At 43.4% G+C, this 16,868-nt stretch overlaps 1 protein-coding gene across 5 annotated transcripts in view; it reads left to right on the top strand.

The window, feature by feature from the left end:
* The window catches only part of TANC1 (tetratricopeptide repeat, ankyrin repeat and coiled-coil containing 1), a 329,903-nt gene that overhangs the window by 152,971 nt on the left and 160,064 nt on the right, over positions 1–16,868 (top strand). Inside the window, exon 1 of one of the 5 annotated variants that reach the window (XM_077447639.1) lies at positions 1,073–1,207. The exons of the other annotated variants lie outside the window; for them this stretch is intronic. The gene's annotated coding sequence lies outside the window, so the exon portion shown is untranslated. Of the gene's footprint in view, positions 1–1,072; positions 1,208–16,868 lie in introns of those variants that run through there. 5 annotated transcript variants of the gene reach the window in all.

Below are 16,868 nucleotides of genomic sequence, written 5' to 3'. Positions count from 1 at the left end.
CTTTTGGATGTTTTTTTCTTCATTAGGTCTTGATGATGTCAGAGGACCTTAGACTGCTAGAGCCAGTTCAAACTCATTGTCAATAGTTCCACAGATGGTGATCATGGACACTGGCACCAGTGGGGGTAAGTATATATCCATAGATGCAGACATGAAGTGCTTGGCACAGGTTGGACCTGTGACCGAAGCACTTCAGGTCTGCATCCTTGGAGATATAATTACTTACCCACTGGTGCCAGTGTCCATGATCACCATCTGTGGAACTATTGACAATGAGTTTGAACTGGCAGTGTGAAAGTATTCATTGGTATTAATGGGAAGCAGTTTTCAGAAGCTTTTTTTTTTTTTTTTATGCACGAAAGCACCTGTAAAGCGCCTCAGTGTGAAAAGGGGCCTTAGACAAAGAGAATCTTCCTTTTACACTGAGCCGCTTTAGCGCTATTTAAGCAGTGCTTTTTGGCCACTAGTGGGGAGCTTTTAACCCCCGTTAGCGGCCGAAGAAGGGGTTAAAAGCATCTGGGTTGTGACGGTGCAGAATCCCTTTTTTAGGCGCTTTGGAAGTGCTGCCCCTTCATTTCAATGGGCAGGGCGTTTTGGGAGCGCTGTATAAAAACCGCCCCAAAGATTCTGCTTGCAGGACTTTTCCTAATGTCCTGCAAACCCATTGCCCCAGTGTGAAAGCACTCGAGCTTTCACATTCGGGAGGCAGCTTTCAGGCGCCATTTCTAGTGCTAAAACACCTGAAAACTGCCTCAGTGTGAAAGGGGTTATACAGTAAAATTCTTTTGTGACACAAATTCATTGCTAAAAATGCAAAAAATTACAATTGAAGAGCTACATTAACATTATAGAGGCATTTGAGATTTGCCTGCTATTTGTTGTTCGTGTGCAGGACCTGCTGGGACTTGTAGTCCCTCGGTGGAGCCGATTGGCTGCCCATCTGTGCCGGGTTCTGGGAAGGACTCAAGCCTTTGATCTATCAGGCAACCTCTGAACTAGGTGGATGTTTGTGCCAGTTAGCTGTGTAGTCAGCACTGTTTACCCCGAGCTGTGTTTGGTCATTGCTCGCTGATTTGCTCAGCTGGGGAGTGAATTGCTCCTCCTGCTGTGTCAGCCACATAGGGGAAGCAGCGCCAGCACAATCCGTGATAGAAAACTTCCACTAAAGTCCTATAGACGCCATGGAATGTAAAGTCACAAAGCGGAGGTAAGATTACACACACATTGTCCTTTGAAAAAGGCGGAAGAATTATAAAGTCAGATATCTGCTGCCTTTTCACATTAACTATAAGGACTCAGCTGTTGGTGGGTTTCTTTATTTAGTACAATCCCTTGGGGGTCTTCATTTATTAAAATAGAATACAGTGTGGTATTATGTCAAACTTTTAAATGCAGCTCCGGAAGGTTTACCCCCCCCCCCCCCCCCCCCCCCTCATGACCAAGCCATTTTTTGCGATACGGCACTGCGTTAATTTAACTGACAATTGCGCGGTCGTGCGACACTACCCAAATAAAATTGATGTCCCCCCCTCCCCCCCAAATAGAGCTTTCTTTTACTGGTATTTGATCACCTCTGCGTTTTTAAATTTTTTTGTGCTATAAACAAAGAAAGGCTGACAATTTTGATTAAAAAAAAAACTATATTTTTTACGTTCTGCTATAAAATATACTCAATAAGAAAATGTAAAAAAATCAAATTTCTTCATCAATGTAAGCCAATATGTATTCTGCAGTATGGTTTTGGTAAAAAAAAAAAAAAAAATCAATAAGCATACGTTGATTGGTTTGCGCAAAAGTTATAGCACCTACAAACTACGGGATAGATTTATAGAATTTGAATTTTTATATATTTTATTTACTAGTGGCAGTGATCTGTGATATTAGTGGGACTGTGACATTGCGGAGGACAAATCTGACAATCTGTAATGACACTTTTTGGGGACCAGAGACACCAATACAGTGATCAGTGTTAAAAAATATTGCACTGTACTAATGACACTGGCAGGGAAGGGGTTAACAGGGGCGATCAAAGGGTTAAGGGTGCTAGTAGAGGTTGCTTTCGAACTGTGTGGGGGTGGTATGGCTGTGAGAGGACGGAGATTCCGTATTCCTGCTTAGACGATAAAACACAAGGTCTCTGTTTCCCCTAGTAGCAGAACGGTGTTTTGCCTTGTTTACATAGGCAGACCGCCGCTCTGCCTCTCTCGGCAACAGTCACCGGGTCCCGGTGGACATCGGGTCCTCCGGACCCACTGGCTCCCGCTGTGTCCAATCACAATGGGAGCTGGTCGCCCTGCTGCAGTAAATCTGCGTGGGGCAGTCGTGAACCGGGTAAAGAAGCCAGTACCTGTTAGAGCGTATTAGTGTATGGCTAATGTGAATGTGCCCTGTTTATGGTACAGGTTGTAGTCCCCGGGACTTGGGGTGGTTTAGTGCACTTTTTCCTTTTACATTTCTTTGTGACACCACCAGCTACCACAAGAAACAAAATGCACATAATTGCCATATTATTCATGCACTCCAAATTTAAAGTGTTACTAAACCCAGGACCCTGCATTCACTGTATCTGGTCTCTGACAGTACACAGAACATGGAAGTACAATTATTTCAGTAAATATAAACTGCTAAATACCTTTTCCCATCAGCAGTATATAGCAATCTTGTGACTTCTATCAGTGTCTGGTTAAAGCTTGTAGGAGGAGTTTTCATTCTCCTCTGACTTTCCTATGAGGCTGCAAGACCTCTGACCCTCTGTATGGTGCTGATGGGCCCTGTGCTGATCACATGCACTCCCCCAAGGAATAAAAGTTCTCATGTCCAGAGTGCCCCTTAAGGCTCTATACTATCAGGAGATATATTGAGGACTGTGGAAGAAGGGGAGGATCAGAGAAGACTGAATCAAACAGCCTTTTTACACAATGTGGAGGCAGTGAATATAACAAGCATGCTTTACTGCATATACAGACTGATTTTACTGTTGTGGGTTTAGTAACACTTTAAGTCAAACCTGTTGACAGATACAAAAGATCCTCATAATTTCCAGTTATGTAATCATACAAAATGAATACACCTTTCTCTCTGTATCCACTTCAGCCCCGGAAGAATATACCCCCTTCCTGACCAGAGCACTATTTGCGATTCGGCACTGCGTCACTTTAACTGACAATTGCGCGGTCGTGCGACGTGGCTCCCAAACAAAATTGACATCCCTTTGTTCCCCCTACAAATAGAGCTTTCTTTTGGTGGTATTTGATCACCTCTGCGGTTATTATTTTTTGCACTATAAACAAAAAAAAGCGATAATTTTGAAAAAAAAAACACTTTATTTTTTACATTTTGCTATAATAAATATCCCCCAAAAATATATTAAAAACATTTTTTTTTCCTCAGTTTAGGCTGATACGTATTATACATATTTTTGGGGAAAAACATTCGCAATAAGCGTTTGATTGGTTTGCGCAAAAGTTATAGCGTTTACAAAATAGGCGATAGTTTTATGGTATTTTTATAAATTTTATACATTTTTATTTTTTACTAGTAATGGCGGTGATCAGTGATTTTTATTTATTTTTTATCGTGACTGCGACATAACGGCGGACACATTGTACATTTTTGACACATTTTTGGGAACATTGTCATTTATACAGCAATCAGTGCTATAAAAATGCCCGGATTCCTGTGTAAATGACATTGGCAGTGAAGGGGTTAACCTCTAGGGGGCAGTGTAGGGGTTAAGTGTGTCCTGGGAAGTGTTTCTCACTGTGGGGGGGGGGGGGGGGGCGTGGCGTGGCTACGTGTGACACGTCACTGATCTCTGCTCCCGATCACAGGGAGCAGAGATCAGTGACACTAGGCAGAACGGGGAGATGCTTGTTTACATTAGCATCTCCCTGTTCTTCCTCTCCATGAGACGATCGCGGGTATAACCGTGGAGATGGAGTCCGCGGGACCTGCGACCTGACTCGCGGAGCTTGCTGCACGTGCGTGTCCGCAGGCTGCCTCTTAAAGGGCAACAGACAGGTACATTAGTTTGCCTGTACGAGCCCTACTGCCGATTGTATATTGGGGTGAGGCGGTCAGCAAGCGGTTATTATGGCCTCCTTTAATCCCCTGTATGAATGGGAGGAGAGCAACGCGGCAAGTCAGTTAGGGCTCTGAATGACCTGGCAGGGCCTTCTGGCTGAACAGAAGTGCATGAAAATGGCTTCTAAGGCTGGCCATACATTATACCATTTTTCTCGTAAATGTTTCCTTTAAATTTACCATAACCATATAATATGAGATTTGACCATTTTCCAGTTTATATACAGTCAGGCAGGCCCTTGCACTACACAGCTGAAGGTTAATCTAAAGGAAATTCAAGAAGAAAATTGAATAATGTATGGCTAACTTTAGATGTCGGTGACCTCCATTCTCATAATGGCAGCTATAGTAAGGAGAGTAGCCTGAAAATTTAGTGTTACACAGCACAGTTTAATGAAAGGAAGTTAGTATCATTATATGGGAAACATAGGAAGATCCTGCGTAAGCGTGGTCCTCGGGGGCATGTACAGTAGCTCTGACAGGTGATTGTATTGGCAGCCATCTGCCCTGCTCATACTCCCCCTGCTGCAGTGCTGGTGATGAGAGGAAGAGGGCGCTGTTCCTGGCTATAGAGACAACAGCCCTATAGCTGCACTTTAAAGAGCCTTTTGCAACTTAAATCGGCACTCCACCCAAAAGGGGAAGTTCCCCTTGTTTGCCAGTATTTGTAGCTGCTGACTTTAAATTTTTTTCTGAAGGAGTCTGGAGCTCCACTTTAAAGTGATTCTTCAGCCTAGAAACAAAACATTTAGCCCTCGTTCCCACTGACCATGGCTTTGAAATCGTACAAGTTCAGGTGAAGGAGATTTCAAAGCCGCATTTCAGTCCGACTTTGAGGGGCAGCTTGAAAGACATCTGTGTGGGTTCCCGCAAAAAGATCTACCAAAGGGTGCAGGGGTGCTTAAAGTGGTCAGCTTTTATTTATTCCAGATGTCACTGTTCAAGAATTCAGGAGCTGGAAGTGGGGATTCTTCCATCCATGTGGTTTTTGTGTAGATGGGGCAATCGGGTGTTTTCTCTTGTTTAGCTTGGGGCGGTATGAGAGAATCTATATGTGTATGGCCAGCCTAAGTAAACTCCAATCTTGTGTAAAAAAAAAAAAAAAAAAAAAAAAAAAAAGATTCTGTAAGAACAAGTTGCCAACAATTCCTGGAGCGCCATCTTGTGGCAGGCTTCTGTTGTATGGCCTACAAATCAGTGGAAACTCACCACAAAAATGTTTAGAAACCATTCCCTCTAGAAATAGGTTTATTTTTTAAATATTTTTTTTGGAATACATTTATTATACTGTAGATGTTTATACTATAATTTTGATGTCCTTGATGCATTGTCTGCATCTCCTGCAAGAGGAGTCTGGTTGCTCTGCAGGAAGTGTTTGGCCTTTAAATTTTAAGGGTTAGTTCTGTGTTTTTAGGTTTTTTTTTTGTAGTTTTTTTTTTATATATTTTTCTTTTTTCTTCTTTTTTTCTTTTTTATCAAGCAATGATATATGACCAGATTGGATCCTCATGTGTGTTTATGGGTTTCTTATCTCTGTACAGCTGCTTTAAGTCATAGGCACCAGATTGCCTCATATATCATTTAAAGGCTTCTATCATCATAATTTAAACTGTTTGGAGTAGGAAGGCGGCTCCGTTCCTCCATGACGTGGTGTAACTGTACTTTTTGTCATTGTTGTAATTGACTTTTCCTTCGATGTTATTTTGTTGATTTTGGCATTGAAAGTGTTTTTATTCTGGCATTTTTCCTTCCCTTTGTTTCCTGTTTAAAGCCATGGAATGGAAATGGAAGAAGGGACAGATGCTGTAATTAGAAGAATAAAGTGTATACATTCCTATTACTGTGTTTTACAGTTAGATTGGGGAATGCAGGTCTATCAGTGCCTGTTTGTTTAGCCACCTGTCACCCAGCATTAAAAAATGTGGTATTTAAAGCAATTTGCCACAATTGGAAAAAGCTCTGCAGAGACCACCCCTTCCCCAAAACAATGGACTTCAAACTATGGTCTGGGGGCTGGGTGCCCTTTTCCTGCCTTTACTGGGCCCTTGGGGCACTTTTTCTGCCCTGACACCAACAAAGGGGCATACTTCCTGTTACTAACATCAACAAATGGGCCCTATTCCTCCCACGGACACCAGCGATGGGGCCCTATTCCTCCCACGGACACCAGCGATGGGGCCCTATTCCTCCCACGGACACCAGCGATGGGGCCCTATTCCTCCCATGGACACCAGCGATGGGGCCCTATTTCTCCCACGGGCACCAGCGATGGGGCCCTATTTCTCCCACGGACACCAGCGATGGGGCCCTATTTCTCCCACGGACACCAGCGATGGGGCCCTATTCCTCCCACGGACACCAGCGATGGGGCCCTATTCCTCCCACGGACACCAGCGATGGGGCCCTATTCCTCCCACGGACACCAGCGATGGGGCCCTATTCCTCCCACGGACACCAGCGATGGGGCCCTATTCCTCCCACGGACACCAGCGATGGGGCCCTATTCCTCCCACGGACACCAGCGATGGGGCCCTATTCCTCCCACGGACACCAGCGATGGGGCCCTATTCCTCCCACGGACACCAGCGATGGGGCCCTATTCCTCCCACGGACACCAGCGATGGGGCCCTATTCCTCCCACGGACACCAGCGATGGGGCCCTATTCCTCCCACGGACACCAGCGATGGGGCCCTATTCCTCCCACGGACACCAGCGATGGGGCCCTATTCCTCCCACGGACACCAGCGATGGGGCCCTATTCCTCCCACGGACACCAGCGATGGGGGGGGCCCTATTCCTCCCACGGACACCAGCGATGGGGGGGGCCCTATTCCTCCCACGGACACCAGGGATGGGGGGGGCCCTATTCCTCCCACGGACACCAGGGATGGGGGGGGCCCTATTCCTCCCACGGACACCAGGGATGGGGGGGGCCCTATTCCTCCCACGGACACCAGGGATGGGGGGGGCCCTATTCCTCCCACGGACACCAGGGATGGGGGGGGCCCTATTCCTCCCACGGACACCAGGGATGGGGGGGACCCTATTCCTCCCACGGACACCAGGGATGGGGGGGGGCCCTATTCCTCCCACGGACACCAGGGATGGGGGGGGGCCCTATTTCTCCCACGGAAACCAGGGATGGGGGGGGGGGCCCTATTCCTCCCACGGACACCAGCGATGGTGGGGGGGGGGCCCTATTCCTCCTACAGACACCAGCGATGGGGGCCCTATTCCAAAGGTGCACCGTTTACTCCATCTGAAGCCAGTGCATTTTCTACTCCCAATGGGCACTGTCTGACCCCCCCCTAAAGTCTGAAGGACAGCAAACTAGCCCTTTGTTTAGAAAAAGATCCCTGCCCTAAAGGGACTTCTTCAACCTTGTATTTATTTATTTTTTTTAAGCTGGAGATTGAACATGCCTCTATTGTTGCATTGCATACTGGAACTTGGGTCTTCACTGTGGGACAGTAAATGTACTTAAATGTCAATGTTTCAGGCACAGCGCAGAAATGATTCAACCTGCTGGAGGTGCCTGTGGGCTCCTAGTATTGTGTAGGTTCAGATATTGGGCTTATCACTGGTGCAATGCTTTAGAAGCTCCAGAAACAATAATAAATGCACATTTTTTTTTTTGTTCACCCGCAAAAAAAATTTACATTTATCATTTTTTGTTAAAAGATGGGCTTAACCTTAAAAGAAATCATCCTACATAAACTGCACCTGTCTTATCAACAGCCTTCTCTCCTCTACAGCAGTTCAACATTTCTGCATTATAAAGCTTGTCTGAGAAGGGGGCGGAGAACTGAAATTACACACTTCAGAGCTCAGTGAGAGGAGCTCTGAGAGCTGATTGGAGGGAAGAGACACACCCCTTGTACACAGGAACAGAGCTGAGGCTGTCAATCAGCTGAAGGTCCATCCCCTGTCACAAGTTTTCCTTGGTGTCAGGAAGACCTGTCAGAAGTGACTCATGCTGATAGCAGAGGAAAAAAGCAGCTGACAGAAATGACACTTATTGCTCTTAATTGAAACAAGTACACACTATAGAGGGATATGCTTTGTTTATTTTTCACGTCTGAGGTTTACAAGCACTTTAACCACTTAAAGACTGCATATGTACTGCGGCAGGGTGGCTCTATTGCGCAAAATGATGTACCTGTACATCGCAATGTCACAGTCCCACCATTACTAGTCAACAACAAAATAATAAAAATGCCATAAATCTAACCCTTTTTTGTACACGCTATAACTTTTGCGCAAACAAATCAATACATGCTTATTGCGTTTTTTTTATACCAAAAATATGTAGAAAAATACCTATTGACTTAAACTGATGAATACATTTTTCTTTTTACATTTTTTTTATGGGTTATGTATTATAGCAAAAAGTAAAAAATATATATATATATATTTTTTTTCAAAATTGTCGTGCTTTTTTTGTTTATAGGGCAAAAAATAAAAACCACAGAGGTGTTCAAATACCCCCCAAAAAAAAGCTGTATTTGTAGGAAAAGGACATCAATTTTGTTTTTGTACAACATCCCACTACCGCTCAATTGTCAGTTAAAGCGACACAAGGCCGCATCGCAAAAATGCCCTGGTCATTAAGTGGGTAAATCCTCGGGGGCTGAAATGGTTAAAGCATTGCATACTAGCACATTATGAAATAGTTGCCTTAAAATGAAGCCCAGCTGTGTTGCCCGGTCACCACGGACGGAGCGGACATGCTCCCTCGGTGTTCGTTCTGGGATCGCTGAGGAACGCAATGACGTCACTCCTGCGCATACGAGCAGGAGCCTTCCATTCTGGAAAAGTTCCGGCAGGATATGCCGCTGATGTCAGTGGCTGCATACACGGTCAATATCTCCTAAACCATGCAGGTTTAGGAGATATTCTTTTTACCTACAGGTAAGCCTTATTACAGGCTTACCTGTTGGTAAAAATCGCCAAGCTGGGTATACAACCGATTTAAGTGGTTAAACTGCCCTGATTTACAGACTGAAGTTCATCCCTTTGATCTAAAAGAACCAAATTCTTATTATCTCAGCGCTGAGCAGTGTTGTGATAAACTTTGCTGACTTTTAAAAACATTTTTGACCGTTTCGGGCAGAGAACGGCTCTGCACTTGTTACATAGAATCATGGAAATGTCCGCTTAAGATCGTGGGGGGGGGGGGTTGAATCGAGATTGCAATTTTTTTAAATTTTTTTTTTAACGATTAATCGTGCAGTTCTACCTATAGGTTAGCCTTATTATAGGCTTACCTGTATAGGTAAAAGTCAGAGATGGGAGTTTACTCCCACTTTAAATTCAGAGAATCCCCCGAGCAAATGGGTGCATGATCCACAGTTGCATCAATAAAGTCATGATAGACGGTCCGTAACTCGGTTGTAAAAAAATCTTCGCTTCATCAACTACTTCACAGTAAAACAAACTTGGTATAGCAAGTTGAAGCATTTCCGCCTCAGTCGGCCTTGGTCATAATCAGGTTCTCAAAACGGGATCTTTTTAGACTTTTGGTATCGCTTTATGTATATCATTTCAAGAGTTCCCCTCCACTTACCAAGAGACTGTAGTGCTCCATTAAATGGATCTCTCTATAGTGTGGTATTCTCATAAATGTACAATTTATTAAAATAAATAACACTCGCGTTTAAATAAATGCATGAACAATCCACATCAGTGGTCACACAGGTCTCAAAGCCCTCCAACTTTCAGTAAGCGCATTGACCGCACCCGGCTCCGAACTACGCGTTGCGTCATTTATTACGTGACTTCATCAGGCTTTATGAACTTGTTCATGAAACAAGTACACAGAGAACAAATAAATGTAGTTCTGGTTTCTTTGTGGAGGGACTACCTGACTAATTTTAATGACCGGCATCACTATTCATCCATTTCTCAGAAGTTCTTTATTCTATATAGGAGTCCCCAGGAATAAATTTGCAGGTAACTGTTGTGACATCTGTCCGATTGGATGAAATTAGGTTTCCTGTGACGAGAGCAAAAACAAGTATATGAACCGTGCAAGCGTAGATTAGAGGGTAATGTACTGTGTAAAACTATCAGACTAAAGTTAATCTACGGTAATGGGCACAGTATGACTGAGAAGAGTCATTCCATTAGGAGAATTAGTGGTTTTTCACTGAGCATATTAGACAGTCAGTGCATTTACAGCTTCCTAATGCACAAAGCAGGGAAACAGATTTAACACATGAAAACTTTACTGTAATATAAAGGTTTTACTTGGGATACTTTCACACTGCTCCATTGCAAAAAAAGTGTTAAAACCACACATGAGTTTTTGCTGTGTTTTGCTGCGTTACCGGTGCATTTTGCACCCACGGGTACATTTTTGATGCAATTTTGTTGTGTTTGACAGTCATTTAAATATGGAGAGATGCGCTTCTTTTTTTCTTCGTTTTGAGAATGCTAGCTGACATTTTTTCTGACATTCATTTGCAGCATGCTTGGTCCAGGTCTGTTACTTAAAGTGGTTGTAAACCCTTCCATATACCCAGTGAAGAGACTGACCTCAGGTGATACAGAGATTAAACAAAATCCCCCTACATAAGTTGTACTTGTTCATCTGCCATCTTCTCTACATCTATTCAAAGTGCTGAATTTATAAGCTTGCCTGTCAATAAAAAAAAAAAAAGGGGGTGTAGAGCTGAAATTCCACACGTCTGAACTCAGTAAGAGGAGCTCTGAGAGCTGATTGGAGGGAAGAGACACCCCCCCCCCCCCCGGGTGGTCTCTTCAACCGATTTAAGTGGTTAAACTGCCCTGATTTACAACCAGTCAGGTAGTCCCACCACAAAGAAACCAGAACTACAGTATTTGTTCTCTGTGTACTTGTTTTCATGAACAAGTTCATAAAGCCTGATGAAGTCACGTGATAAGTGATGCAACGCGTAGTTCGGAGCCGGGTGCGGTCAATGTGCTTACTGAAAGTTGGAGGGCTTTGAGACCTGTGTGACCACTGATGTGGTTTGTTCATGCATTTATTTAAATGCGAGTGTTATTTATTTTAATAAATTGTACATTTATGAGAATACCACACTATAGAGAGATCCATTTAATGGAGCACTACAGTCTCTTGGTAAGTGGAGGGGAACTCTTGAAATGATATACATAAAGCGATACCAAAAGTCTAAAAAGATCCCGTTTTGAGAACCTGATTATGACCAAGGCCAACTGAGGCGGAAATGCTTCAACTTGCTATACCAAGTTTGTTTTACTGTGAAGTAGCTGATGAAGCGAAGATTTTTTACAACTGAGTTATGGACCATCTATTATGACTTTATTGATGCAACTGTGGATCATGCACCCATTTGCTCGGGGGATTCTCTGAATTTAAAGTGGGAGTAAACTCCCATCTCCGACTTTTACCTATACAGGTAAGCCTATAATAAGGCTAACCTATAGGTAGAACTGCATGATTAATCGTTAAAAAAAATAATAAAAAAAATTGCAATCTCGATTCAACCCCCCCTCACGATCTTAAGCGGACATTTCCATGATTCTATGTAACAAGTGCAGAGCCGTTCTCTGCCCAAAACGGTCAAAAATGGTTTTAAAAGCCAGCAAAGTTTATCACAACACTGCTCAGCGCTGAGATAATAAGAATTAGTTTTTTTTAGATCAAAGGGATGAACTTCAGTCTGTAAATCAGGGCAGTTTGATTGGAGGGAAGAGACCACCCCCCCCCCCTTCCCGGGTGGTCTCTTCCCTCCAATCAGCTCTCAGAGCTTTCACACAGCACACAAACAGGGCTGAGGCTGTCAATCAACTGGAGCTCGCTTCACTTCCACCATTTTTCTCTTGGTGTCAGGAAAACTATTCAGGAGTGACATATGCAGAATAGCAGATGAAATAAGCAACAAATTACGTTTGGTGCTCTGGATGGAGACAAGTATACACTAGAGAGGGATATACTTGGTTCCTATTTCATGTCTGAGGTTTATATATATATATTGTAATTTTTTTATTTTTTTTTATTGCTCTAAAGAAAATGTAGCACTAAAAAAAACAAAAAACATGATATTGAAATATTAAAGTCCCATTGGGTGAAATAAGTGTGAGAATAGGATAAGGCCATATAAAAAAAAGTAGTCCTATGGCCACAATCCTAAGGAAAATTCATAATATAAGTGGCAGTTCAACTGTGAAATAATAATCTCCTGATGAGAAATGAATCCAGATCAGAATCCAGAGGGACACATAGGCTGCAAAGGGGGACACACAGGCTGCAAAGGGGGACACACAGGCTGCAAAGGGGGGCACACAGGCTGCAAAGGGGGGCACACAGGCTGCAAAGGGGGACACACAGGCTGCAAAGGGGGGGGACACACAGGCTGCAAAGGGGGGGGACACACTGGTTGCAAAGGGGGGGGACACACTGGTTGCAAAGGGGGGGGACACACTGGTTGCAAAGGGGGGGGACACACTGGTTGCAAAGGGGGGGGACACACTGGTTGCAAAGGGGGGGGACACACTGGTTGCAAAGGGGGGGGGACACACTGGCTGCAAAAGGGGACACACTGGATGCAAAAGGGGACACAAGGGGACACTGGATGCAATGGGGGACACAAGGGGACACACTGGATGCAATGGGGGATGCCTCCTGTACCACGTCCTCTGTCTCTGACCATCTCCTGTACCGTGTCCCCAGTCTCTGACCATCTTCTGTACCGTGTCCCCAGTCTCTGACCACCTCATGTACCATGTCCCCAGTCTCTGACCACCTCATGTACCATGTCCCCAGTCTCTGACCACCTCATGTACCATGTCCCCAGTCTCTGACCATCTCCTGTACCGTGTCCCCAGTCTCTGACCATCTTCTGTACCGTGTCCCCAGTCTCTGACCACCTCCTCTACCATGTCCCCAGTCTCTGACCACTTCCTCTACCATGTCCCCAGTCTCTGACCACCTCATGTACCATGTCCCCAGTCTCTGACCACCTCATGTACCATGTCCCCAGTCTCTGACCATCTCCTGTACCATGTCCCCAGTCTCTGACCATCTCCTGTACCATGTCCCCAGTCTCTGACCACCTCCTGTATAAAAATTAGAGGTCGACCGATATATCGGCCGGCCGATATATCGGCCGATATTTGCCGTTTTTTAAATAATCGGCATCGGCCGATTTGTGCTGATAAAAAGCCGATTTAGAACTACAGCGGGACTTTGAAATGGCTTCTGTATAGAAGTCAGTCTAAGTTGACTGAGTCATCATAGCAACCCTTTCCTCCTCTCTGGGCAGACTGCCAAGAAAAGAACTAAATGATACAATGTTTACACTTGAATGAATTAAGTCATCTCTGTGTGTAGAAGTTCTCAGTTTAACCATTTAAAGACTAAATCTTTTCTGACACTTGTTGCTTACAAGTAAAAATCCTTTATTTTCTGCCAGAAAATCACTTAGACCCCCCAAAAATGATATATATTTTTTTAGCAGAGATCCTAGGGAATAAAATAGCGGTTGTTGCAATATTTTATGTCACACGGCATTTGCACAGAGGTCTTTCAAATGCATTTTTTTGGGAAAAAAATACACCATTTAAAAAATAAAAATAAAATAAAAACAGTAAAGTTAGCCCATTTTTTTTTTGTCCAAAAGTTTTGACTACCTGTTTTTATTTAATATATATATATATATATATATATATATATATATATATATATATATATATTTTTTTTTTTTTTTTTAATCTAAATCATACATACAAGTAAACTGATTGGAGGTTTGTTTTGTTTAATAAATGTTTAAGTGTAAGAAATCAGGCGTTGATGGTAAAACGCAAGTTTTAGCGGCTCTTTACCATCATTTTAGCGGTGCTATTTGGCTGCTAGTGGGGCACATATAACCCAGCTAGCGGCCAAGGAAGAGGTTAAATGCGCCCATGAAGCACCGCTGCCAAATCGCATTGCATGCGCTTCGGCAGTGGTGCCCATTCATATCAATGGGCAGGAGTGGTGGAGGAGCGGTATACACCACTCCAAACGTGCTGCTTGCAGGACTTTTTTTTAAGATCCTGCCAGCGCATCGCCTCAGTGTGAAAGCACTCTGTCTTTCACACAGACTGCAGGGGAGCCATTTTACAGGCACTTTACAGGCGCTATTTTTAGCCCAAAAGCGCCTTAAAACGCCCCAGTGGGAAAGGTGTGTTAGATCAAGGGGGATTAAAAATAAATAAATAAATAAAATAAAATCGGCCTAACATATCGGCCCTAAAAAATCGGCATCATATATCGGCTATCGGCCGCCATGATTTCTAAATATCGGCATCGGCATCGGCCAGAGAAAAACCCATATCGGTCGACCTCTAATAAAAATATTTTTTAAAAACAGTCATTTTCGGTATCAGTGCTGTTTCGGTATCGGTTTCGGTTTTCGGCCTAGTGTATTTTTCATTTTCGGTATCGGTTTCGGCACCAAAAAACCCATTCGGTGCATCCCTACAAAAAAGTTATTGGTTTGTTAAACCGACAAGTATAAAAAAATGTATAAAAGGTGATCAGATACAAATAAAAAAGCAATGTATATATATTATTCATTGGGAGAATAATGAAAGAGCTACTAAATGACCCATGGACTTGTCTCTTCCACAATACCAATAATACAAAAAATATTATAGGAGAACTATGATCCCATATGTACTAAACGCAGAAAAAGGATTAATACAAAAAAAAAAAAGGGGTTAGATCCAGTAATACATACGGTATATGAAAGAATGGTTTAAAAGGATAGACTATGGTATATTTTTTTATTTTGAAATGGAATACCTTAGTAGTAGAGAGGAGGGACAGGTAGAAAGATTCAACAGTATATGGGGAAAATGATCCGAATTTAAGAAATCTATAGATAAAATGTTGGAATAGTAGAGGAGCTGAGAAACCATGGAAAAGACTGGGAGGAGGAAATTTGACTAGGGGGTAAGGAAGAGGGTGGGTGGAGGAGGGGATATACTTATGTTTTTATGAATGGTCATCGATTACATTTATTTGATGCTTTTGTATGGAAAACTAAAGGTTGAAATGGAAAAAAAGAAGTAATGATGAGTTCTGTTACATTGTTATGGCTGCGATTGAGAAGATGACCCTTCTGGTTCGTGTCTCAATGATGGTTGTCACTGGTATAGGAGGTAAGGGTGGATACTTGTCAGTAACTACTTTGGGGCAGGTTGGGCGTTAAGGGTATATCCAATACACGGGGGGACACTGATGTCAGTAAGGACCTTGCTGAAGATCTAACCTTTGAAAGACTCTTCGGTGATCAATAAGATCTTTGAATCCCCGGTTGGTAGACTTTTTGACGTGTAAGTACTTGGGTTAAGTAATGACGCCTCAAGTCAACCTTTTATTTACAATATCATGGCTAGAGGGGGATGGAGAACAGAGCAGACCACGCGAACGTAGGCTGACTTTAATCTGGATATGTAAACACTTTCTGTAAAGTTTCTGTACATATTAGTGTCTTACAACTTCTGCAAAGTGAAATTCCTCCTGCTAAGACGGGACGATTGATGAGAGAGGCAGAAGTAAACTATTTAGGTTACACAAAGCACTAAGCTGAGGGTCTCTCTGCCACCTCTCCAGTCATTTCTGGTATGTTTAACGAGCAGAGCCAGGTGTCACCTTCTGGAGCCAAGCAACTGCAAATATAACCAGCAAGCGGGGCAATTACATGCCTGTTCTGTGCTCATAAACATGGACAGAGGAGAACCACACCAGCCAGGAGCCAAGGCAAGACCCCCCCCCCTGCTGTGCTGAAATCTCGGAATTTGCGGATTCCAAAATTTTACTACATAAAAATTATTTTCATTTTTAGAACAGTGTTGGCCGTATAGACATTTGCTTTGCTCGTAGGACAGAAAAAATTTCTTTCAGTGTTGTACTTTTCTTAAACAAAGTGGTCATTGGCCACTTATTTCCCCTCAGGCTGAAGTTGGAGGACATTTTCATAACAACCTGTGCAGCGAGGTTCCCCCATAAATGCCCTTTATTGTCTAGGAAACCATGAAAAAAGTTTTGCTTTACCCCTCTGTACACCGGCAGCCAAGCTTCCTTCTCCCTTTTGAAGATCCCAGAGTCCTCACTTACATAGGACTTGCTGGTCCTTCATTGTATGTGATGATGTCAGACTTTGATCACTGGGGTGTCGAAGGGAAGCAGCTTCGGGTGATTGGTCTCATGGAGAAGCCTGTGGGAACAAGGCATAAGGGAAGCAGATTGCTTGGTAATGATACCCCAGACATAAATGAGCACTTAACCCTTGTAGTGCAGGGGACCCCTGCTTCAAAGGTAATTTAGAATTTTTTCCTTGAGAGTTTAGCTGTGAAATATTTAAAGTCAGTTTTTTAAGCAATTTTTTTTGTTTTTGTTTCAGGGTGGCTCTTTTCTCTTGCAGCATCCTATGGAAGCCACCCTTGCATACAATGACTAGAGTTGTGTCTACCAACACTACGTGCAGCAATAGAAACACACAGCCCTGTAGCCTAGGATGGCAAGGGTCTCTCTGAGCCTCCTTTCTCCAATCGCTCGCTCAGACTCATTTCAGACCACACTGTCCACTTTGTCTCTTATGTGTATACCGGGGGTTCAGAGAAGCAACATGGAAAAATCAGAAGCCAGCAGCATTGAAATTTGTAAACTGTAAGCGCTGTGATGAGCGTTGTAACAAATACCTTACTGGGTAAAATGTCAAACTAAAAACACAGTTTAAAGCTGAACTTTGGGCACTTTTCTTTTTTTTTTTTTTAACCAGGCAGTGGGACT

The sequence above is a fragment of the Lithobates pipiens genome, unplaced genomic scaffold (genome assembly GCF_037356315.1).
Source record: "Lithobates pipiens isolate NorthernLeopardFrog02 unplaced genomic scaffold, aLitPip1_a1.2 Scaffold_22, whole genome shotgun sequence".
In the NCBI taxonomy this organism is placed as follows: Eukaryota; Metazoa; Chordata; class Amphibia; order Anura; family Ranidae; genus Lithobates; species Lithobates pipiens.
Note: the sequence above shows the minus strand (reverse complement) of the source record. Positions and strands in the feature narration are given on the sequence as shown.